General features: G+C 38.9%; 1 protein-coding gene across 2 annotated transcripts in view; it reads left to right on the plus strand.

The window, feature by feature from the left end:
* STK32B (serine/threonine kinase 32B) overlaps positions 1 to 23516 on the plus strand; it is a 384614-nt gene that overhangs the window by 242897 nt on the left and 118201 nt on the right. The gene's annotated exons all lie outside the window — the stretch shown is intronic.

A 23516-nucleotide genomic window follows, 5' to 3' on the forward strand; every position in this document is an offset into this window, starting at 1 on the left:
GAAAGAAAGAAAGAAAGAAAGAAAGAAAGAAAGAAAGAAAGAAAGAAAGAAAGAAAGAAAGAAAGAAAGAAAGAAAGAAAGAGAGAGAGAGAGAGAGAGAGAGAAAGAGAGAGAGAGAGAGAGAGAGAGAGAGAGAAAGAAAGAAAGAAAGAGAAAGGAAGGAAGGAAGAAAGGAAAAAAACAACAACTGTGTGGAGTTTTTAGTTTTAGTTTTAGTTTTTCCCCATTAGTTCATTCTTTTTAAATTGCCTTAGAAGCATTAGAACATCACAACCACCAGACAGTAGCAATTTTGGTGGCATGCCGGTGGATTGGCTAATACAGACATTAAGATGGTGATGTTTCATTCTTCATTTGCTTATAACTGCTTGTTATAAGACTCCTTGTCTCCATTTGTTAACATGTGGATAAATCTCTTTTCACCAGCCTTCCTGCTGTGATGTGAAGATTAACATGAGGTGTTTTACTTATCCAACAAAAAGTTGACATAAAGAGCTGATATGAATTTTTTATTGTAGCAAAATACACATAAAATTTACCACCTGATCCATGTTTAAGTGTATGGTTCAGTGGTATTAAGTATATTCACACTGTTGTATAACCATTACCACCACCATCCATCTCGAACACTCTTTCAACTTGCAAAACTGAAACTCTCTCCCCATTAAACACTAAATCTCCATCCCCCACCCCCCAGCCCCAGCTCTCAGCATCCTTCTTTCTGTCTCTGTGAATGTGACTACTCTAAGTATCTCCTATAAGTGGAATCTTACAGTATTTGCCTCTTTGTGACTGGCTTATCTCACTTAGCATCATGCCCTCAAGGTTCAGCCCCTTTGTGGCAGGTGCCAGTATTCCTTCCGTTTTAAGGCTTGCTGATAAGGTATTTCATTCTGTCATTTTGGTATTTGTTTTCCATACGCCTTATAGTTTTTTGTCCCTCATTTTCTTCATTACTGTCTTCTTTCGTGTTAAATTTTTTTTTTTTTGTAGCAAAACATTTAAGTTCCTGTCTCATTGCCCTTTGTGTGGTTACCATAGGGGCTACATTGAATAATCCTAAAGTTGTAGTGCTCTAATTTGGATTCATACCAGTTTGACTTCAGTAGCACACAGAAATTCTGCACCTTTACATCTCCCTCCCTGCCCCTTTCAGTTGTTGATGTCCCCAAATCACATCTTTATATGTTGTATGTCCACAAAAACTTAAACTAGTATTTTTAAAAAGGAGATCAGTCTCTAAAACTATATAGAAAACAAAATGGGGAGTTACCAATGCAAGTTATAATACTGGATTTTAGACTAGTAATTGCTTTTTTAAAATGTTTTAATCTCTTAAGTCATTTAGCAAACAAGAAGTGGAATTAAACTGTTGTTACAGCAATACCAGCTTTATAATTACCCATGTATTTCCCTTTATTGAATCTTTATTTCTTTGTTTGGCTTTAAGTTACTATCGAATGTCCTTTTATTTCAACCTGCAAGACTCCCTTGAGTATTGCCTGAAGGGGAGGTCTAGTAGTAATGAACTCCCTCAGCTTTTGTTTATGTGGCAATGTCTTATTTTCTCCCTTACTTCTGAAGGACTGTTTTGCTGGATATAGGACTCTTGGTTGACAGTTTGTTTTTTGATTTTTTATTTTTGATTTTAGCATTTTGAATATATCCACTGCCCGACTTCTGGCCTGCATAGTTTCTGATGAGAAGCCAGCAGATAAACTTATTGAGGATCCTTGTATGTGACAAGTTGCTTCTCTTTTGCTGCTTTCAAGTTCCATCTTAGTCTCTCAGCAGTTTATACTGGGTCTTGGCGTGAGTCTCTTTGAGTTCATCCTACTAGAGTTTGTTGAGTGTCTTGGATGCTTATATTCATGAGTTTCATCAAATTTGGGAAGTTTTCAGCCATTACATCTTTTTTTTAAAATTTTTTTTTAAAGATTTTATTTATTTATTTGAGAGAGAGAGAATGAGAGAGAGAGAACACATGAGAGGGGATAGGGTCAGAGGACGAGGCAGACTCCCTGCCGAGCAGGGAGCCCGATGCGGGACTCGATCCTGGGACTCCAGGATCATGACCTGAGCCGAAGGCAGTCGCTTAACCAACTGAGCCACCCAGGTGCCCACCATTACATCTTCTGATATGCTCTCTGCCGCTGTCTTTTTTCTCCATCTGGGACTCCCATGATGCATATGTTGGTCCATTTGATGGGGTCCCACAGGTCACTAAGCTCTGTTTGCTTTTCTTTAATCTGATTTTATTTCTGTTCCTCAGACTTGATAATTTCCATGATCCTATCTGCAGATTAACTGATTCTTTCTTCTTCATGCTCAAGTCTGCCTCTGAATCCCTCTAGTGGATTTTTCATTTCAATTATTGTATGTTTCAGCTCCAGGGTTTTTGTTTCTTTCTTTCTTTCTTTTCTTTTCTTTTTCTTTCTTTCTTTCTTTCTTTTCTTTTAGGGTTTCTATCTCTGTTGATATTTCCATTTTGTTATATCTTGTTTTCTTGACTCCACATTTCCTTTAGTTCTTTGAGCATATATAAGGCCTTATTTTAAAGTCTCTGTCTAGTAGGTCTGCCATCAGATCTTTTTACAGGGACTGTTTCTCTTCTTCTTGTTGTTGTTCCCTTTGATGGGCCATAATTTCTTGTTTCTTTATATACCTTGTGATTTTTTTGTTGTTGTTGAAAACTGAACATTTGAATCTAAGAATGTGGTAACTCTGGAATCAGACTCTACCCCTTTTTCAGGATTTGCTGTTTTTTGTTTGTTAGATTGTTTTTCCATAGGCTGTCTCTGTGCCAAGGATCAGCCTGAAGTGTAAACTTAAGATTTCCTCGTTTTGTTTTTTTTTTCCTGAGCCTACACTTTTTCCTCTGCATGCGTGATGACTTTTTAAAGGATCTTTTATTTAAGTTCAATTTAGTTAACATATTGTGTATTATTAGTTTCAGGGGTAGAATTTAGTGATTTATTGGTAGCATATAACACCCAGTGATCATTGCATCAAGTACCCTTCTTAATGCCCATCACCCAATTACATTTTCCCAACTACCTCCCCTCCAGCAACCCTCAATTTGTTTCCTATAGCTAAGAGTCTTATGGTTTGCCTCCCTCTCTGTTTTCATCTTATTTTATTTTTCCTTCCCTTCTCCTATGTTCATCTTTTTTGTTTCTTAAATTCCACATATGAGTGAAATCATATGGTATTTGTCTTTCTCTGACTGACTTATTTTGCTTAGCATAGTACCCTCTAGTTTCACCCATGTCATTGCAAATGGCAAGATTTCTTTATTTTTGATGGCTAAGTAATATTCCATTGTGTGTACACACCACATCTTTATCCATTCATCTGTCAGTGGATATCTGGGTTCTTTCCATAGTTTGGCTATTGTGGACTTTGCTGCTATAAACACTGGGGTGCAGGTGCCCCTTCAAATAACTATGTTTGTATCCTTTGGATAAATATCTAGTAGTTCAATTGCTGAGTTGTAAGGTAGTTCTAGTTTTAACTTTTTGAGGAACCTCCATACTGTTTTCCAGAGTGGCTGCACCAGTTTGCATTCGCACCAACAGTGTAAGTGTAAGAGTCCCCTTTCTCCACATCCTCGCCAACATCTGTTGTTTCCTAACTTGTTCATTTTAGCCATTCTGACTGGTGTGAGGTGGTATCTCATTGTGGTTTTGATTTGTAGTTCCCTGATGCCAAGTGATATGGAACATTTTTTCATGTGTCTGTTGGCCATCTGGATGTCTTCTTTGGAAAAATGTCTGTTTATGTCTTCTGCCCATTTCTTGACTGGATTTTTTTGTTTTTGGGTGTTGAGTTTGATAAGTTCTTTATAGATTTTGGATACTAGCCCTTTATTGGATATGTCATTTGTGAATATCTTCTCCCATTCCATAGATTGCCTTTTAGTTTTGTTGATTGTTTCCTTTGCTGTGCAAAAGCTTTTTATTGCATTTTATTATTGTATGACTTTTTAATTTTCCCTTGTATGTGTGGTTTAAAATGTCCTAGTCTTTAATCTCTGGATCCCAAAAGAAGAAAAGAGAAAAATGAAAGGAAGGAAAATGGGCATTTGTCCTTTAAATCCCCTGTAAGTCACGTCAGCCAGTAGGGGAGGGGCTTACAACAATGCCACCCACCTCTCTGTCTGCACCTTTGTGCTCGGAAGCAGTAATCAGCAGTCAGAGAACAGATCTCCAGTATTTGGAGGACAAGGTCCTTATTGCCTACCTAGGCTTCTGCAAGCCATGTGCACCCCACTCCTGGAACCTCTGAGAAGCTGGGGTGCTCTGGGGCTAGGGGTGGGGGATGGGTAGCTACTACTATGATAAGATCTGAAATTGACCGAAAATAACGGCAATTTACCGTCCAAACCTTCCCCTGGAAATTGCAAGTTTTCATTAGACTCCAGAGTTCCAAAATAGTTACATCAGATAAATTCTACCATCGCAACTGTTGTCTGGGTTGGGATAGAGATTCCTGGTGCTTCCTACACCACCATCTTCCCAGAATCAAGTTTTGTTTCTTAAGTTGGGTAGTGGCTACACAGATTATTTATTTTTTAGGTAATAATAAGGACAAATAAGGACAAGTACATGGGATATATATTTTTTTCTGTTCTTTGAAAAATTTTTAAGTGATGAAAAAATTAATATTAAAATAAAAATAAAATTTAATTCTAATAGCTAGCCTTTAAAAAAGACTAGGCAGCAATACTATAAAGGATATAGAGGAAGGGATGATTATGGTAAAACTGCTGAAAGGTCCTTGTGTATTTTTTAAAGTAGAAATATTGTTTAATTCAGTGCCTTGTTAAGTAAGTTATGGATGTTGAATTTAAATGTAAGCACTTAAAGTTTAGAAATAGGCTATGTAACCAAAAGGGGTAATAAAGAAACTCAACTGATAAAATTCAGTGCAGATATGAAGAGGAAAAAAAGTAAGAAAAAAGCAATGGTAGACAGGAGTATTATATGAAAAGATCACAACAATTCAAAATATATCAATTTCCACTATCAGTATAAGCATGCTGAGCTAGCTAAAGGATTCCCAAACTCTCAGTTTGGATATTTTAAAAATCTATGTATAGCCTACTTGTAAGAGTCACAGAAAAAAATGAAGATAGTAAAAAACTGAATATAATAGGATGTAAAAAAAAAAAACAGACCAGGAAAAGAATATGGGACAAATTTGATATCCCAGCAAAAAAGCATTTCTTCGGGATAATGAGAATATAACTACAAAATGGTAAGAAAAATTCATGTTTCTGAACTTGTATGCTCCTGATATAAAACTGAAAAATATATGAAGCAAAAATTGCTGGAGTTACAAACAAAAAATAACAGATCAACTATTTGGTGAGAGATTTTTAACTCACTGCTCTCATTGGTGGATAGATCAAAGGGATGGTAAGTAAGACACAATCAACAAGTTAAGTGAATGCAGAGAACAAGAACCCCACAGGAGACAAAGTGAAGAGTCAGAGTACGGGATGGGAGAAGGCACTCTCAGCACATATACATGTCACAAGGTTAGTCTCCAATATGTAGGTAGCTTCTGCAAATAGCAAAGGAAAGGTCAAAAAGCCCTGTAAATAAATGGGCAACAAATAAGGACAGACAGTGCGCAGAGGACAAGGCCCAAGTGGCAAATGAATCTGTGGATAGATATCAGCCTCACTCATTGTTATGGGCTGAGCTGTGTCCACTCAAAATGAACGTGTTACAATCTTAACCCCCATTATCTCAGGAGGTGACTGTATTTGGAGATAGGGCCTTTGAAGAAGTAATTATGGTTAAATTAGATCATTAGGTTGGGGTGGTATCCTGATAAGATGAGGAGATCTGGAAACAGACATGCACAAAGGGATGACCACATGAGGACATAGAGAGAAGACCATGTACATGCCAAGGGGAGAGACCCCAGAGGAAGCTAGTTCTTTCTGCACCTCCATCTCAGACTTCTCACCCTCTAAATCATCAAAGAATACATTTCTAGTGGTTAAGCCACCCAGTGTGCAGTATTTTGTTATGGTAGCCCTACAAACTAATACACTCTTAACCATGAAACGCCTATTAAAATTACATTGAGAACCATTTCACAACCAAAGTTTGGCCTCAAAACTGCAATGCTTAATGACATCAAGTGATTTGTAAGGTGTGGGAAAGCAGAGAATTTAATGTCAGTTTTATTGAGGTATAAGATCTGTGAAGAAGTACACAAATTGTGTCCGCCTTGATTTTCACCTATGAATGCACCTTGATTCCTCACTTAGAACACCAGCCCTCCAGAGTCCTGTTTGCCCTTCTAGTTATTGCCCCCTTCCTCAAAGGCAACCACTTTGGGGACTTTTGATGTCAAAAATTAAATTTGCTTTTTTTAAAATTTTTCATAAGCAGAATCATGTACTTATTCTTTCTTGCTTCTTTCACTTAATATTATATCTGTGAGATCCATTTATTTCATTTTGTGTAGCAGTATTTCCATTATATATATACCCTACTGTTTATTTGTACATTCTTCTATTAATGGACTTTTAATCAGAATTTAAAAAGCGAGACTGTTTCTCATTATTGGCGTTTACACTCTTGCTATGAACATTTTGGTGCATCCATTTTGGTACAGATAGGTGAACATTTTTGCTGGGTACATATGAAGGAATGAAATTGCTGGATCATTGGGCATATGTATGTTCAACTCAAGTAGGTACTGCCAAGTAGTTTTCCAGTTTACACAACGATCAGTAGTATGAGAGACAGCGTCAATCCACATCATCAGCAACTCTTAATATTGTCAGTAGTGCTTATTTTAGCCATTTTGGGAGTGTGATGAGATGTCACATTTTTATTTTAATTTGCATTTCTCTAATGAGGCCAAACATTTTAACATTATGTATATAGATATAGGTATCTATATATATATCAGTTGTATATCCCCACATTTTTTGAAGCGCCTCTTAAGTCTCTTGCCCATTTTTATTTCTGTTTAAATGGATGAATGTGGTTTTATTCATTCTTGAATAGGTACCTTATGTGGTTCATAAGGCAAAAGGGTATATAGTGAAAACTCCCTTCTCCTTCTGAAACCAGGTCGAGTGATCCTGCCCGGGTCCAGTTGTCAGTCTTGTGAATGTAATTCTATAGATCTTTAATGTATGTATAAATAATACATATATTGTTTTCCCATTTTTACACAATATTCTTCAACTTTTTACACAAATGGTTGTTTCTAACCATAGTCATACATATGGCTTTTTGAGTAACAGTTTCACTGAGATATAAATTCACATGCCATAAAATTCACCCTTATAAAATGCACAATTTAGTGTTGTTTTTTTTTTAAGATTTTATTTATTTATTTGACAGAGAGAGACACGGCGAAAGAGGGAACACAAGCAGAGGGAGTGGGAGAGGGAGAAGCAGGCTTCCCGCAGAGCAGGGAGCCCGATGCGGGGCTCGATCCCAGGACCCTGGGATCATGACCTGAGCTGAAGGCAGACGCTTAACGACTGAGCCACTCAGGCGCCCCGAGTGTTTTTTTAATATATTCACAGAGTTGTACAATCATCACCACTGTCTAATTTTAGAACATTTCATCATCCCTAAAAGAAATCCCATACCCATCAGCTATCACTCCTTATTTCCTGCACCTAGAAACCTGGAATCTGCTTTTTGACTCTATGGACTTAACTATTCCATAAAAATGGAATCACACAATATGTGTTCTTTGGTGACTAAGTTCTTTCATTTAGCATAATGCTTTCAAGGTTCACCCATAGTGGTGTGTGTATCAGTACTTCGTTCCTTTTTATGGCTGATTAATCTTCCATTGTGTAGATACACTACATTTTATTTATTCATTCATTCATTGATGAACGTTTCAGTTGTTTCATCTTTTGCTTGTCATGAATAATGTTACTCTGATCATTTGTGCACAAGTTTCTATGTAGACATATACTTTCAGTTTTGGGGAGTATATATCTAGGAGTGGAAATGTTGGATCCTATGGCAACTTTTTAACATTTTGAAGAACTACCCAATTGATTTGCACGGTGGTACACCATTTTGCATTCTCAGCAGCAATGTATGAAGATTCTCCTAATCCATGTCCATCTGTTGTCCATTGGCCATCCGAATGGGTGTGAAATGGTGTCTTCTTGTGGTTTCAATTTAAATGTCCCTAGGACCTAATGAAGCTGACATCATTTTGTGTACTTATTGGCCACTTATGTATCTTCTTTGGAGAAATGTCTATTCAGAACTTTGCCCATTTTTAAATTGGGTTTTCTTTACATTTTATATTTTTGAATTATGTTTATATTATTGATATTTATACTTATTTATATTATTTTGTATTTATATTTATATTACTGAGTTGTAACAGTTCTTTATACTGAGTAAATGTCCCTTATGAGATATATGACTTGCAAATAATTTCTGTTCTGTGGGTTGTTGTGTGCTTATTTATTTACTTATTCATTTATTTATTTATTTTAGAGAGAGAGAGAGCATGCATTAGTAGGGGGAAGGGCAGAGGAAGAGGGCGAGAATCCTCAAGTAGACTTACCACTCAGTGGTATAATAACCAACCCAGGGCTCGATCCCAGGACCCTGAGATCATGACCTGAGCCAATATCAAGAGTTGGATGCTTAACCAACTGAACCACCCAGGGTCCCCTTGGTAGTGTGCTTTGAAGCACAAAAGTTTTACATTTTGATGACATCCAATTTATCTATTTTTCTTGTGCTTTGTCATATCTAGGATATCATTCTTATCTATTTTCTTATTTATCTATCTATTTGTTACTTGTGCTTTGTCATATCTAGGATATCATTGCCTAATCCAATGATCAGGTCATGAAGGACTACACTATTTTTTTTTTCCTAAGATTTTTTAAGTTTTAGCTTTATATTTGGGTGTGTGATCTATTTTGAGTTAATTTTTGTGTATAGTGTCAGGTAAACGTTCAGCTTCATTCTTTTGCATGTGGATATTCAGATGTTCCAGCACCACTGTTGAAAAGACTTTTCTTTCCTATTGAATTATCTTAACAATCTTGCCAAAACCAATTGATTGTAAATATAAAGGTTTACTTCTGGACTCTCAGTTCTGTTCCGTGGATCTACATGTCCATCCTTAGACCAGTACTGTGCTGTCTTGGTTACTGTAACTTTGTAGTAAGTTCAAAATTGTTGGGGTGAGTCCCTTAACTTTGTTCTTTTTTTAAAAAGTTTTTGGTTATTATGTGTTTCTTGCATTTCCATATGAATTTTAGTATCAGCTGGCAATTTCTGCAAAAACTGTAGCTAGAATTTTGATAAGGGTTGCACTGAATTAATAGATGAATTTAGGGAGTATTGACCTCTTGATATTTAGTCTTTTGATTCATAAACATTCCCATTTATTTGTGTCTTACTTATTTTCTTTAAATGATGTTTGATAGCTTGCAATTATAAAAGTCTTGTATATTTTTGTTAAATTTATTCTTAAGTGTTGTAATCATTTTTATGCTATTGTAAATGAAATTGTCTTAACTTCCTTTTTAGATTGTTTATTTCTAGTATGTAGAAATCCATTTCAGTTGTTGTCTCTTGATTTCTGTTTCATGTGACCTTAGTGATTTCATTCAATCTGAAAGGATTTTTTTTGTAGATTCTTTAAATTTTTCCGTATAAAATATCAGTTAATTTGTGAATGGAGATAGTTTTACTTCCTTTCTAATCTAGATATAGTTTTTTCTTTCCTAATTGCCTTGACTAGAGCTTCAGTACAGTGCTGAATAGAAGTGGTGAGAGTTCACACCAGTCAGAATGGCTAAAATTAACAAGTCAGGAAACAACAGATGCTGGCAAGGATGCGGAGAAAGGGGAACCCTCCTACACTGTTGGTGGGAATGCAAGCTGGTGCAGCCACTCTGGAAAACAGTATGGAGGTTCCTCAAAAAGTTGAAAATAGAGCTACCATACGACCCAGCAATTGCACTACTGGGTATTTACCCCAAAGATACAAATGTAGGGATCCGAAGGGGTACGTGCACCCCGATGTTTATAGCAGCAATGTCCACAATAGCCAAACTATGGAAAGAGCCAAAATGTCCATCGACAGATGAATGGATAAAGAAGATGTGGTGTAAAAAAAAAAAAAAAAAGGTGTGTGTGTGTATACACACACACACACACACACACACACACACACACACACAATGGAATATTATGCAACCATCAAAAGAAAATGAAATATTGCCATTTGCAACGACATGGATGGAGCTAGAGGGTATTATGCTAAGTGAAATAAGTCAATCAGAGAAAGACAAGTATCATATGATCTCACTGATATGAGGAATTTGAGAAACAAAGCAGAGGATCATAGGGGAAGAGAGGAGAAAATGAAACAAGATGAAACCAGAGAGGGAGACAAACCATAACGGGCTCCTAATCTCAGGAAACAAACTGAGGGTTGCTGGAGTGGTGGGGTGTGGGAGGGTTGGGGTGGCTGGGTGATGGACATTGGGGAGGGTATGTGCTATGGTGAGTGCTGTGAATGGTGTAAGACCGATGAATCACAGACCTGTACCTCTGAAACAAATAATACATTATATGCCAAAAAAAAGAAGAAGAAGAAGAAGAAGAAGATAGTAGGAAGGGAAAAATGAAGGGGGGGAATTGAAGGGGAAGACAAACCATGAGAGACTATGGACTCTGAGAAACAAACTGAGGGTTCTAGAGGGGAAGGGGGTGGGGGGATGGGGTAGCCCAGTGATGGGTATTAAGGAGGGCATGTATTGCATGGAGCACTGGGTGTTATATGCAAACAATGAATCATGGAACACTACATCAAAAACTAATGATGTAATGTATGGTGACTAACATAACATAATAAAATAAAATTTTAAAAAAGTGGTGAGAGTTGACATCCTTATTCCTTGTTTTTTTTTTTTTAATTTAAATTCAATTAGCCAACATATAGTACATTATTCCTTATTTTTTAAAGGGAAAGCATTCAGTCTTGCCCTCCTAAGTCTCATTTGATTGTGTGTTTTTGTTTTGTTTTCTTTCTTTCTTTCTTTCTTTTTGTAGGTGCCCATTATCAGATTGAGGGACCTCCATTGTCTTCCTAGTTTGTTGACTATTTTTTATCATGAAAGAGTATTGAATTTTATCAAATTCTTCTGTAGATATTGAGATGATCATATTCTATTAACATGGTATCTTACACTGATTTTTGTGTATGAAAACCTTGCATTTATACCATAAATCATACTTGGTCATGATGTATAATTGTTTTATGTGTTGCTAAATTCTCATCACAGGATCGTGAGGATTTTTGTGTCTATAAAGGAGATCTGTCTATAGTTTTCCTTTCTTGTGATGTCTTTGTCTGAGTTTGATATCAGGATAAAACATGCCTCCTACAACGAGTAGGATTATTCTGTGCCCATAACAGAAACAAAAGGATTAAAAAGATAATAATTCTTCTATTTTTTTTAAAGAATTTGCAAAGGATTGGGGGTGCCTGGGTGGCTCAGTCGTTAAGCGTCTGCCTTCGGCTCAGGTCATGATCCCAGGGTCCTGGGATCGAGTCCCGCATCGGGCTCCCAGCTCCATGGGAAGCCTGCTTCTCCCTCTCCCCCTCCCTCTGCTTCTGTTCCCTCTCTCACTCTGTCTTTCTCTGTCAAATAAATAAAATCTTAAAAAAAAAAAAAGAATTTGCACAGGATTATTGTGGGTTGGTTTTGTTGTTGTTGTTTGTTTTGGTTTTTGTTTTTTTTGTTTTTTTGAGAGAGAGCAGGGGAGGAGCAGAAGGAGAGAGAGAATCTTAAGCAGGCTCTATGCCCAGTGCTAGACTCAAGGCTCAATCTCACAACACTGAGATCATGTACTGAGCCAAAATCAAGAGTCCAATGCTTAACTGACTGAGCCATCCAGGTGCCCCAGCAGAGGATTGTTGTTAATTGTTCTTTAAATGTTTGGTAAAATTCACAGTGAAGCCATATGAGTCTGAACTTTTTGTGGGTAGTCATTATTACTATTGCTAATTTAATTTCTTCACTCATTAAAACTGTTCAGATTTTCTATTTCTTTTTGAATAAGTTTTTGTAGTTTACATATTTCTGTGAATTTGTCTTTTTCGTCTAGGTTATCTGATTTGTTGACATAAAATGCTTTATTACTATTCTCTTATAATCTTTTTATTTCCATAAATTGGTAGTGATGTTTCTTCTGTCATTCCTAATTTAATACTTTGTCTCTTTTTCTTTCCCTCCTCATCCTAGATAAGGTTTGCAATTTTCTAGCTCTCTGGAAGAACCAACTCTTGGTTCTGCTGTTTTTCTTTACTGTTTTTCTATCTCCTATTTCATTAAATTCTGCTCTAATCTCTATTATTTCCTTCTGCTGGTTTGGAGTTTATTTTGCTTTTCTTGTTCAATTTTCTTAAAGTAGAAGCTTTGAGATTTTTCTTCTTTTTTAACATAGATGTTTATAACTAAACAGTGCTTGAGCTGCATCCCACTTTTTATGTTGCAGTTTTGTTTCCACTCATCTCAAAATATTTTCTTGTTTATAAATTTAAAAATAATTTTCATTGTGATTTCTTCATTGATCCACTGGCTGTTTGGGATTATGTTGTTTAATTTCCACAAATTTGTGAATTTTCAAAGTTTTCTTCTTTGTCATCATGGAACATACTATATAATTTCAGTCGTTTTAAGTTTACTGAGACTTGTTTTATGGTCTAACACATGGTCTATCCTGGAGAATGATTCATGTGTACTCAGAAGGATGTGTATTTGTCTATTATTGATTGGGGTGTTCTGTTGATGGTAGTGGGGCTTCTGTCTTTGTTTTTTGGGATGTAATGCAGTTCAAGTCTTCTATTTCTTTATCTTTTTCCTACTTTTTCTACCCACTGTTGAAACTGCAATATTGTAGTTTCCAACTGTGACTGTTAGTTTGATAATTTCTATCTTCAGTCCTGTCAGTTTTTGCTTTGTTTTCGGACTCTGCTTTTAGGTACAGAGTTATCTATAATTGCTGTATCTTCTTGAATGAGTAACCTTTTTATCATTATAAAATATATATATTTTTGTATCTGGTAACAATTTTTCTCTGGAAGTCTATTTTGTCTGATAATCGTATAGTCACTACAGATCTCTTTTGGTTACTGTTTGGATGCTAAATCTTGTCCTATTATTTTACTTGAAGCTTAATTATTTCTTTGAATTTAAAGTGTGTCTCTCGTAAACAGCATACAGTTGGATCATTTTAAAAAATCCAATGCACCAATCTCTGCCCTTTTAAAAAATATTTTATTTATTTGACAGAGAGAGAGAGGGAACACAAGCAGGGGGAGTGGGAGAGGGAGAAGCAGGCTTCCCATGGAGCTGGGAGCCCGATGCGGGACTCGATCCCAGGACCCTGGGATTGTGACCTGAGCTGAAGGCAGATGCTTCACTGACTGAGCCACCCAGGTGCCCCTAATCTCTGCCTTCAACTGCATTATTTAGTCTATTTACATTAATGTAATTACTGATAAGATAGTATTTGCATGTGCCACTTGGCTATTTTTTCTCTATGTCTTATGATTTTTCCCCTCATTCCTCCATTCCTGCTGTCCTCTATGTAATACAAATATTTTCTAGTATATTTTTTAAAAACTTTATTGTCATTTCTTTTACTATATTTTTAAATTATTTTCTTATTGGTTACCTTGAGGTTAACAATATTTTAAACGGAAACAATCCCCTGTGTGTGTGTGTGTGTGTGTGTGTATTTTGGTAACTTTTATTTTGACTTAGTTTCAAAGTTAGAGAAACTGCAAAAATATTACAAAGAATTGTGTATGTTTTAAACGTATCCCCAAGTTGTGAAAATCTTGCCCCATTTTTATTCTCTGTGTGGTTTTTTTTTCTGTACTTTTGTCTGGAAACCAAGGCATTTTTATTTGTTTATTTTTTAATGTTTCATTTTTATTATTATTAACACATAATGTATTATTTGTTTCAGGGATAAAGGTCTGCGATTCATCAGTCTTACACAATTCACAGCACTCACCATAGCACACATCCTCCCCAATGTCCATCAACCAGAACCCCCATCCCTCCCACCCCCCACCACTCCAGCAACCCTCAGTTTGTTTCCTGAGATTAAGAGTCTCTTATGGTTTGTCTCCCTCTCTGGTTTCATCTTGTTTCATTTTTTCCTCTCTTCCCCTATGATCCTCTGCCTTGTTTCTCAAATTCCACATATCAGTGAGATCATATGATAATTGTCTTTCTCTGAATAACTTATTTTGCTTAGCATAATACTCTCTAGTTCCATTCACGTTGTTGCAAATGGCAAGATTTCATTTTTGCATAATATTCCATTGTATATATATATCCCACATCTTATTTATCCATTCATCTATTGATGGACATTTGGGCTCTTTCCATAGTTGGGCTATTGTGGACATTGCTGCTATAAACACTGGGGTGCATGTACCCCTTCAGATCACAACGTTTGTATCCTTTGGGTAAATACCTAGTAGTGCAATTGCTGGGTCAGAGGGCAGCTCTATTTTCAACTTTTTGAGGAACCTCCATGTTTTACAGAGTGGCTGCACCAGCTTGCACTCTCAACAGTGTAGGAGGGTTCCCCTTTCTCTGCATCCTCACCAACATCTGTCATTTCCTGACTTGTTAACTTTAGCCATTCTGACTGGTGTGAGGTGGTATCTCATTGTGGTTCTCTGTGTGTTTTTTGAGAACTGAAGTTCTCAATTTTAATCAAGTCCAATTTACCAATGCGTTCTTTTTTTAATTTAATTTAATTTTATTATGTTATGTTAATTACCATACATTACATCATTAGTTTTTGATGTAGTGTTCCATGATTCATTGTTTGCGTATAACACCCAGTGCTCCATTCAACATGTGCCCTCCTTAATACCCATCACCAGGCTAACCCATCCCCCCACCCCCCAATGCATTCTTATGATTAGTGCTTTCATTTTTTATTTTTTTATTTATTTATTTATTTATTTTTTTTTAAAGATTTTATTTATTTATTTGAGAGAGAGAGAATGAGAGACAGAGAGCATGAGAGGGAGGAGGGTCAGAGGGAGAAGCAGACTCCCTGCTGAGCAGGAAGCCCGATGCGGGACTCGATCCGGGGACTCCAGGATCATGACCTGAGCCGAAGGCAGTCGCCCAACCAACTGAGCCACCCAGGCGCCCCATTTTTTATTTTTTTAAAGATTTTATTTATTTGACAGAGAGAGGGAGAGCACAAGTTGCGGGGGCAGAGGGAGAGGGAGAAGCAGGCTCCCCGCTGAGCAAGGAGCCTGATGTGGGACTCAATCCCAGGACCCTCAGATCATGACGTGAGCCAAAGGCAGACACTTAACCGACTGAGCCACCCAGACACCCTGATTAGTGCTTTTAATATCCTGTTTAGAAATTTTTGTCTCCCCTGAAGTCATGAAGATCTGGGTTTTTTTCCTAAAAGTTTCAGTGTTTCACATTGCACCTTTAGATCTGTAATCCAATTGAAATTGATCCTTGTATATGATGTGTGGTGTTTGTTAGAATTAATTTTTCTCCATAAGGATATCCAATTCCAAATGATATAGAACCATTTGCTGAGAAGACCTTCCACTTGCCACAGGTTAAAATGACCCTCCTTTTACAAAATAAGTCAAGAGCCTGCCTTTCAGTAAGCTAATTTTTTTGGTGACTGTTTGCTCCTTAGTGAAATGGGCATAACTGTGTACTGCTCTGGAGTTATTATAAGGATTGTAAGAGTAAGCATGTGGTACATGTGCATGTGAATCAGTCAGTATGTTTGCTATTAGAATGCTAGCTTTATTCATTATTCACTCATTCTTTTTTTATTTGGAATTTTTATTTTTTATTTTTTTTAACATGAGAAAAATCTTTTTTATTTTTTATTTTTTTATTATGTTCAGTTACTGGGGAAAAAAACTGAGGGTTTCAGAGGGGAGGGTGGTGTGGGGATGGGGTAACAAGGTGATGGGTATTAAGGAGGGCACGTGCTGTGATGAGCACTGGGCATTATTCACTCATTCTTATAATTAGCATGCTTAAAGTCTCCTGTGTTCTACCTACTGTGCTAGTTGCTTAGTTCACTTTGGGCAATCCCATGGAGAACAGGAACATGGTTTCTGTTCTTTATGTACATTATCCAAAGCACCTAGATCAGTGTCTGACATATAGTTGGTGCTCAGTGAATATTTGTTTAATAAATTACCTTGCACATGTAAGCACAAGAAGAAATATATTGAGAACCTCATTGCAGCATTACTTATAACAAGGAAAAAGCAAAAACAATGTATACACGGTAATATGATATAGAATGATATATTAAAAATGGTTCGAATAATAATGAGGTATAAACGAGTCAAACATCACAGCCTCCAAATACATGAAACACAAATTGATAGAGCTGGAAGGAGAGACAAAAAAATCCACAATTATCATTGGGGACTTCGACAGTCATTCCTAGCTGCCACTGATAGAGCTAATAGTCAGAAAGTCAGTGAAGATATAAGAACTGAAACACGATCAATCAATAATACCTGACATGTATAGATCATTTCACCCAGTAACAGCAAGATGTACTTTTTTCCCAAATGCCATGGAACATTCATATAGATATACCAATTCCTGGGCCTCAAAACAAACCTCAGCAAATTTTAAAAAATGAAATCATGACAAAGCATGTCCTTTGCTCATAACAGAAACAAAGTAGAAATAAATAACAGGACAACAAGAAAATCTCCAAATACTTAGAGAGTAAGCACAAATTTCTTTTTTTTTTAAAGATTTTATTTATTTATTTGAGAGAGAGAATGAGAGAGAGAAAGCATGAGACGGGGGAGGGTCAGAGGGAGAAGCGGGCTCCCTGCCAAGCAGGGAGCCCGATGCGGGACTCGATCCCGGGACTCCAGGATCATGACCTGAGCCGAAGGCAGTCGCTTAACCAACTGAGCCACCCAGGTGCCCCGAGAGTAAGCACAAATTTCTAATAATTCTTGGGTCAAAGAAAAAGCCTCAAAAGAAATAAAGATAAATACGTGAATGAAAAGGAAAACAACATATCAAAATTTGTGGAATTCAGCTAATGCAGTGATGATGTCATTGATAGCTCAAAATGCTTGCACTAGAAAAGGGGAAAGGTCTCAAATTAATAATCTAGTTTTGATCTCAAAAAACTAAAATTAAAGAGAAAAATAAACCTAAAGCAAGAAGAAAGAAGGAAATAATCAAGAGTAGAATCAATAGAATTGAAAATGGGAGAGCAATAGAAAAAAAAATCAATGAAACAGTCAGCTGATTTTTCAAAAAAAAAAAAATTAAAAAGTTTGATAAGCCTCGGGCAAAACTGACAAACAGAAGCTGAGAGAAGACACAAGTCATAAATATCAGAAATAAAACAGAGGCTATCACTCCAGATCCTGCAGCCATTAGAAGGATAATAAGGGAGTACTATGAACAATTTTAAACTCATAAATTTGACAACTTAGAAGAAATGGACCAATTCCTCAAACCTACAAACTATCAAAACTGAACCAAGAAAAAAAAATTAACCCAAATAATCCTCTAACTTAATAAATGGAATTCAAAATTTAAAATCTCCTGAAAACAAAATTCCATGCCCAGATGGTTTCCCTGGAGAATTCTATCAAATATTTAAGGAATTAATACCAATTTTTTATACAGTCTCTTCCAGAGAACAGAAGAGAAGTAAATGCTTCCCAGTTCATTTTATGGAACGTGAATGACTCTGACACCAAAAGCAGATAAGGGTAGTACAATAAGAGAGAACTACAGACCGATATTTCTCATGAATGCAGATACATATGGGAAGCCCTCCATAGTGTGAATTACCATTATTCACTTCCCATTCTTCTACCCAATGCCCCTTTTTTAAAAAATGCAAGTTAGGGCGCCTGGGTGGCTCAGTCGTTAAGCGTCTGCCTTCGGCTCAGGTCATGATCAGGTCATGATCAGGTCCTGGGATGGAGCCCCGCATTGGGCTCCCTGCTCCGCGGGAAGCCTGCTTCTCCCTCTCCCCTCCTCTGCTTGTGTCTCTCTCTGTCAAATAAATAAATAAAATCTTAAAAAAAAAATGCAAGTTATACGAAAACAATGAATCATGAAAAAATTAATGATGTATGGTGACTAACATAACATAGTAAAATTAATTTTAAAAATTTATTTAATTTAAAAAGAAATGGCAAAAAAAATGCAAGTTATACATTTCTTTTGGAATTCAGCCCAAGGGGGGAGGTTTGGCTTCATCTCATATGTCCACACAGTGAGGGCTGGGTTGTCCATCCTGCTCTGCCCATTGCTTGCTTGCACTGGGCCGGTCAGAGCTGCCATTCCACGTGCACAGTTTGTCCAGGTGAATGGTACATGTACTACTACATTATTCCACATTTTTCCTGTCTTTTCCATCAGTCTTACTTTGTTAACCACTGCAAAACCTTTAGAAGCATGCAGGATACAAATTAAATAAAACCATTAAGCCACAAGGACAGTGCTCTGCATTTACAAAGATAGACACACTTTACGGTCTGCAAAGGCCTGCTGCATAGCTGAGCTTGCTTGAGCTTGCATTCCACCTTTGCCTGGTCCTCCGAGTGCTCCTGCCCCAAACTGCCTGGGCCTGGGGAGACGGATGGTGTTTGAGAGTGTCCCCTTGCTGCCACTTGGCCTGCAGGAGGCACATGGAAGCCAGCCAGCAACACTGACTCTGGGAAGGTGACAAGGACAGAATCAGCCTGATGTGGAGAACAATGAGGGCCAGGATGTATGAATGGCTTGAGCACTTCTGCGGCTCATTCAAATTTTTTTTTAAAAGGTTATTATTGTGAATGTTATTAAAGACTTCTACGTATCAAGCACAATTCAGGTTTGATAACCTCCTTGTTATTTGTACAATATGAGCTGACGGAAGGCCCCAGCATCCCATTATTGGATTTCTGAGCCTAAGAGGGTATTTTTAGCTGTTCTGTTGCTGCATGTTCAATCTCGGAGAATCACTGGCAGTGAGCGTGGTCGGTGAGCCCTCCTCTCTATCTGCTCCCCCTTGGAGATTGGATTGCACAGGAAATGGTCTGAGAGATGCTCAGCTCCTTGTCCCGGCAGGTGCCACACAATAAGGACACAGGAGGTGAATGTTGGAGACACGTGGCTTGTCCCGGCTGCCGGGGCTTCCAGAGGACTAACCCACAGGGCATCTTCTGGCTTGGCTCCTTTTGCCCAGGGAAGAAAAGTGGAGAAAGGCGTTTGTTTCAAATGGCTGAGTGGTGCCATGCTGCTGGCTCACTAATAAGGGTTTACGATTTCCTGCATGAAATGCCCTTTTCTTCCCATGCCTCCCCTGCCATTGGCAATACGTGGTTGGCTGGCAGCTTCCTGGCACCAGGTGTGAGCAAGGCGAGATGAAGTAAGAGGGGGAGACCAGGTGTTCTGACTCACATTTCCCCCTGGACACAGTACCTCTCTCATATGTGCTCATGTGTCTTCTCACACATGCTTAACATGGCTGGCTTTTAGTGTGCAAGCCTCCTGAGGCTGGTTCTAGAGGACAAGATGTGTTATTGAAGAAGGGGCCTCACCTGGCCTGGGCACCAGTCAGCCTCTCTTGGCCTTGGTTTCCTCCATTGGAAAAATGAGAGGCATAATGCCCACCTTGCATGGTTAAATGGGATAAGTGCTGAGGGATGATGGGAGGTCTGTGGATAGCACCCCTCCTTCCCACCTGAGTTTGGGACCACTCAAGAGACGCCATGGGACTCAGACACGTGGGGGTGAAAGTATCAGCTTTGTTGCAGACAAAGTTGATTGAAGAACTTGGCTTTAGTTCTGCACTCAAAGGGCTTGCTAACACTTCAGCTTTGAAATGGAATCACCCTAAGGATATAGGCTCACCTGCAAGTCTCCTCTCCACTGGCCAGGCCCCTGGCCATGGCAGGGAGTGGACTGAGTACAAGCCCTCTATGGGCAGATCCAGAAGCCTGGTGGGAACCCAGAAGGGGCTGAACTAAGCACACTGGCATCTCCTTCCAAACAGCTCATCAGACAGGTCACTTCTGCATGAGTGAGGCTATGGAGGGAGGCTGGGAGAGTCACTCTCAGACCAATGAGAGTCCTGGTCTCTGCAAGGAGAGGAGGCCAGACGAAAAGGAGGCTCCTGTAAGCAATGAGATCAACAAATGCAGAGCCCAGTGCCCATAGAGCTTTGCATCCTGTCACTCCTCCACCGCCCCCCTTCTCCTTCCGCTCTGCCTTCCCCCTCATCCCACCCTCCTGTAGAGGGAGTAACGGACTAGCATGCCTCACAGGCCGTGGGTACTTTGTGACCCATTCATTCCTGAGTGTGAGGTGCTCTGGGCAATGTGCTAAATTCAGGGAAACAGTGCCAAAAAAGCCTGGTCCCTGTGCACAGAGAGATGGCTGGCTGGTGGGGAGAAAAGACCAGGAGAGAAAGGATCCCTGTGCCATGAGGAAAGTGCTGCCAGAGCCTCAGACAGGGAATCTTGCTTCTGGAAATGGGTTATCTTGGTTCAACTCCCAGCTCTACCATAGCCTGGGAAATGTTCTTTAATCTCGATGAGTCTCAGGGTCCAGATCTGTCGAAGACGCCTCCTACGAATACCTACCTCGAAAGTAGGCATCTTATCAAGACTATTATATTGAAGGGTACCAGGGACCAAAAAAAGTGTTACCCAACTCAGTCTTCCAGAGTTAGGGGGGGCTTCTAAGAGCAAGAGCATGAATCTAAACCAGCACTGTGGACATTTGGGGCCAGGTCTCTCTTTGTGTGGGGGCCGTCCTGTGCCTTGGAAGAGGCTGAGCACCATCCTTGGCCTCTAGATGCCAGTAGCATCTCTCCCAGTTGTGACAACCAAAAGTGTCTCCTGACATTGTTAAATGTCCCCAGGGGAGCAGCGTTGCCCCTGATTGAGAAGCATGATCCACACTGAGAAGGGAAGGGTGGACAAGAGCAGAGAGGTGGGAATAGGGGATGTTGTAAGTGAACTGGTGACAATATCGAGCTCCTTGGGAATGTAAGGTCCACGTCCAGGGCGAAAAATGGATCCGCAGGAGTGGATTATCTAGGGTACTGGTCATGGCACATGACATCAAACTCCAGCTCCCTTTTGATTGTCCCAAACTCAGGTGAACCATCTAGGGCGACCTCTTCCACAGAATCCCAGCTTCTGGCATGGGGCAGATGTGTGGTCGAAGCCTACTGAGTATTTGTGGGTGAGCTCACATTGGTGACGTGATCTGTGACGGCATTCACATGCGTCCTCTCCATTTATCTTTTCATGAAGAAAGCTCATCCATGGGCAGGACACCAGACCACTTTCCTTTCCCCCACGTAGCACTGCTTTTACAGGCTTGGACTTTGATGTCTTCAGTGTATATTGAAGAACATGATGCCAAAAAAAAAAAAAAAAAAAAATCCCTGTTAAACATGTTACTCTGTGTAGAGCTATTTTTTGTAGATCATTTTTTGCCAAATTACAAAATGCCACCTTTGTAAGAAGCTAGTGGGAGAAATTTCCTTCTGGCTTCAGTACAAGGAATAATCATGCTTTTCCTAAACAATTGGGTTTTTTTTTTTTCCACATTGACCCTGAATCATAAAGCTGATCATGTTTCTCACTTTATTCTGGTTGCCAGGAAGGTTAAGTTTGCATTTATGGCCTATTTCAGGCAAGCTCTTTGAGCATGAATTGGAGTATTTTTGCCTGCTTACATTTTCTTGAATTCCCTCTTTATTCTTTGACCTAATCTATGGCATACTTATTTTTAATTTTATTAAGTTATATGTATTTTGCAAATAACTTTTAAAGCTTTTTGGAAAAAGATTGGAAATTAGTAAAAAAAACAACAACAAAAAATGTCTTAAACCAGACATTGGGTTCTTTGTGCTGGTCCGTTTTGATGTCCAGGCCAGGACTGATACCTTCCAAACTCCTCAACGTCTTTGATGTTGGAAGGAGAGCCTAATTACCCAGATTTCTCCATGGGTTGGAATTATGATGATAGAATATAGATTTCTCACTTGTGGTCTTCATCATTTCCATGACAATGTGCAGCATTATCATGAGAACATACTTATAATTCCAGTCCAAGAAGAGGCAAAAGGAACAATGGCACAAAGCTTTGGAATAGCGCAAAACTGCAGAGATAGATGAAAGGTCATTCTCTGTTCTCTGATAACAGCATTGAGTCTCCTTGGGGATGTAGAGTCCATGGCCCAGGGCAAAAAAAAAAAAAAATGGATCTGCAGCAAGAGAAAGCCACAACATGACTTATTGCTTAAATTATTGTTCTCTTTGCATTTTGGATTTCCTTTTTAGAATTCATTCTGGTCTGCAAGTTTCTCTCCTAAAAATTCATGTTGCTCCTCCAAAGAGTTCTGGTGGAATATTGAATGAGATACCCTTTGACAGTCTAGCTGTGAATGAGGGTGCAGAACTCACTGGTTATTAATGTAATGTTTCAATAGTCTTTCAAGTATTAGAATACAAATTGGGCATCTGTAGGAGGTATTTATAGCTGATTCCTGTGGTTCCTTTCCGAGCATCTGAACACTGTCCCCTAGTAGCAAATATGTGGAAAGATGTATCAGATGACTCTTTTGGCTCCAAATGACAGAAACGCTGTGTCAAGTAGCTAAGGTCAGAAAGCAGAGTCTTTTGCCCATGAAAACACGAAGTTCAGGCTTCTGCCCGGGCTGGAGCCAGCACCTAGGACAGGGCCCCTCTCTGTGTGTGTTTAGCTCAGCCTGCTTGACATTTTGCAATGCTGAGATTCTACTTTACAATTGTGTAACACCATTCTGAGGTTCATATGTTGGCTCTTCAGTCCTTAGGAAGCCTAAATGCATTTTTGTAAAAACGAACTAAGTACTGCATCAGTTCTCTATGACTGAAAAGAAAAAAAAAATCCCTCCCAACCTCCATGGCTTAAAACACAGCTGTTTTATTATCTTGCATTCTGTGTGTTGACTGGGCTTGGCTGGGCAGTTTTCTGCTCTGCGTGATGTCAGCTGGAGCTACAGTGGCTCCCAGTACCCGAGTTGGCTTGCTGCTGTGGCGGCCAATTGTTGCTGGTTGTTCCTGGTGGCTCAGCCAGCTCTGTTGACTGCAGCTCCTTTGTTTTCCTTTTCATGGCCTCTCCATGGGGCTTGGGCTCTGGCTGGGTCCTGGGAGGCAGTTTAAGTAGAAACTTCCAGTTCTCTTGAGGCCTGGGTGTGGACTTGCCAGAGCATCGCTGCATTCAAGGGATGCAGAACCAAGCTCCACGTGGGGAGTGGCACGTGGGGTGAGGGAACCGAGGAATGTTGGGGCAGGGGATGCAGCTTTGGAGGCTACCTACTACAAGTCCTGAAAACACCCCATTAAAGCAGTTACTAAAGACAAAGTGATATATACGAGGGAATAGTACTCAGCCATCAAAAAGCATGAAAGTTTGCCAT

Source organism: Neomonachus schauinslandi, chromosome 2 (assembly GCF_002201575.2).
Source record: "Neomonachus schauinslandi chromosome 2, ASM220157v2, whole genome shotgun sequence".
NCBI classification, from domain to species: domain Eukaryota; kingdom Metazoa; phylum Chordata; class Mammalia; order Carnivora; family Phocidae; genus Neomonachus; species Neomonachus schauinslandi.